Source organism: Physella acuta, unplaced genomic scaffold (assembly GCF_028476545.2).
Source record: "Physella acuta isolate Inbredline_101_S28 unplaced genomic scaffold, ASM2847654v3 ptg000157l, whole genome shotgun sequence".
Taxonomy (NCBI): Eukaryota; Metazoa; Mollusca; class Gastropoda; family Physidae; genus Physella; species Physella acuta.
The window spans coordinates 220,106-223,026 of record NW_026731676.1 but is presented as its reverse complement, the minus strand read 5'-3'; the positions used below and the strand labels follow the sequence as shown (position 1 = coordinate 223,026).

Below are 2,921 nucleotides of genomic sequence, written 5' to 3'. Positions count from 1 at the left end.
GTAGGCCTAATTATAGGAATTAGGTCTGATACATTAAGTCCTATACATTGGTCGTAGAGTAATACTATTGGGCTAGTAATTATATACAATATCTATACAAGCCTACTTATCGTTAATTTGGAAGTCTTTGCATTGACCTTAGTTTTCAGATGTAGCAGCCTAATTTTTATCAGATTATACCATAAAATCAAAAGTAGACTTGTAGATCTTTTTAAAACAAGGCATGAAATATTAATTTAAATAATATAAATTAAACAAATAGCCTAAATAACAACTACACAAAGTTAAAGTCATAATAACTTTTTATAAAGGTATCTTGAATTTCAACTGGAGGTAGTTTTGATAAATATTAGTATTCTGAACATTAAAATAGGTAGACTTAACATACATTTGTTCTGAAAACATATTTAGAAATTGGTTTTAAAAAATGAGGTTAGGATTGGGGTGATAACTAGTTGAGGATTAGATTTGATATTCATTGTGTTTATCCATATTGTAATTTCTCTTTTACAGGTTCATCCAAAAAAAAGGGAAGATCTGATTTTTACCAATAATAAGACTACAGCATACTAAATGACACAAGATGTTCTTTCTCTATTACCTCTTACATTTGACATAAAAGTAGGAAAAGGTATGACAATTATTAATAAGCTGCTTTAAATTTTATAATTTGTTTTTTTTATAACTTAATTGTACCATTTTTATTTCCAATAATGATAAATATAATTTAGTGTCATTTATATTTTAAAATATTTATATTATACTAGATATAATTTACTTCTATAATATTACTATCCAGGTTTAACAGTCTATGCCTACAACATAGATCTCCAGGACTAAAAGTACACAAAATGGCAATCAGTATATCACAAGTGTAATAACACATGCATCTAATCTGCTTCAGTGGCGAGAACTGGGTGAATCCTCTCAAACATTAATCAGGTAAGTTATCACAAGTTTGCTTTGGTTTATTTTGAACATGTTGATTGAGATAGATTTTTATTTGTATAAATATTGTATTTTAAAAAATATTTTACCTAGTAAAACCAAGTCAGTGGTGATGATTGATACAATATCATTATGTATTTTTTTAAATATTTGTTTTGCAAAATATGCTGATTTGCAGGAAGGATATATATATATATATATATATATATATATATATATATATATATATATATATATATATATATATATATATATATATATATATATATATATATATATATATATATATATATATAAAACAGTATCATTTAGTGGTTTGTCTTACAAATTTGAATTATTTACTTAATCTGTCTTAACTGCTCAACAGGAACTAGGCATACCTAATGAGCGTCAAGCTGATACAGTAGATGTACAGAAAAGTTTATACACCAGGTAAATATTGATAAATTTTAAGTTTTCTTTTTTTAAGGATACATGTAGTGTTTTGGGAGAAAGGAATTAAATTATTTAAATTAGGCCTAATAGTTTATTTCTCTAGCTTATGTTTCACTTAAAATAACTTAAATTTTTCCCCCTTTATCACTAAAGCAAAATTTTATAGATATCTATGCCATGATTCATCTCATTCAATCACTTTTTTCTTGTTTTGTTTTGATGTATTAAACTAATTTAAACTAAAGATTTTTTTGTTTTTTTTGCTAATTTTATTATTTCAGATGGATGATTAAGAAAATCATTTTGTTTTGTTTCACGAAGTGAAAAGTGATGTAAAGGGCAACTAATACTTCCATCTACCATAGTTAAACAAGAATCTGCAAATGGTGATAATTGCAATAATCTTGATATATTAATGTTTGGCTTTATAATTATATGCAATTGTTTCATAAATAAATTATTTCTCAAAATTTGATGTATTTGGTTTTCTTACTTTGTACATAAGATGCAAGTGATTGAAAGCTGAAAAGGGTTGTATGTAGTTATAGTATTCCCAGCACAAGTTGACATTAAAACAGCTGAAGCCCTTTAAAAAAAAAAATAATAATAATAATCTAGGAATGCTGTTTCTATTAGCTGAGCATATATTTGGAAAAGAACTTAATTGTTTACCAGAGAATACTGTGACCCAGTTTGTACTCCAGGCAAAAAGTGTCTATGGTTAATATTATTAAGTTAAAGAAAAGTATCAAACAAACAGGATAATATTAATAAGCAAGACCCCCACACTAGAGAAGTATGGAATGAGTGTTGCATGGAATTCAAATCAACTTTGATGTTGCTAATTGCTACACTGGCCATAATTGGCCTACATTGATTTTTGCTGAGGTAGGCAACTGTTTAGATGTCGACTAAATAAAGAAGAAAACTGACACGGCAATACCAAAATCAAGAACTTGTAAAGTTCGTGGTTGCTAAACCGAGAAGTCCTGAGTTCAATCTCCCGTGTAGATGAGGCTCTATAGTTGGGGATAGCAACCTATCTTGGGGATACAACACTTGTTCTTGGATTGACAAAAGATAAGAAAAGAAATCCAGAAAGAAAAGCAGCTGAACGAAGAAGAAAAAGGCTGGATATATTCGGTATCAACTGTACAATTTTAACAGACACACATTTCAAACTACACATGCATTTCAATGACAAAGTTCAGTGAAGCCATAATGTTGAGTTTGACTGAATGAAGAACGATATTGTTATTTCAAGCAAAGTTAAGGTTTATTGTCTTAAAGACATTGTCGTGGATTGATTTAGACTAAGACTTCCCTGTTAAATAAGCCGACAACGATGGCTCTTTTTATTTCTCGTCTTTGATGTTGCTTTCAAGAACTTGTATGAGATTAGATTACCTACATACATAAGGCTACACAGTTTGGAATCTTGGCTTTCTAATAGTGGACCTGGCTACATGACATTACCCCCACCCCGTCAATTACCCCCCCCCCCCCCGGAGGAGACCCCCCCCTCCCGTATTTACCCC

General features: G+C 29.4%; 1 long non-coding RNA gene across 1 annotated transcript; it reads left to right on the top strand.

Annotated features, from left to right (window-relative positions):
- Positions 1-546: 546 nt before the first annotated feature.
- Positions 547-1,399, top strand: LOC131935768 (uncharacterized). Its single transcript, XR_009385977.1, has 3 exons — positions 547-631; positions 800-942; positions 1,316-1,399. It is a non-coding gene; the product is annotated as an uncharacterized LOC131935768 (long non-coding RNA).
- Positions 1,400-2,921: the final 1,522 nt, after the last annotated feature.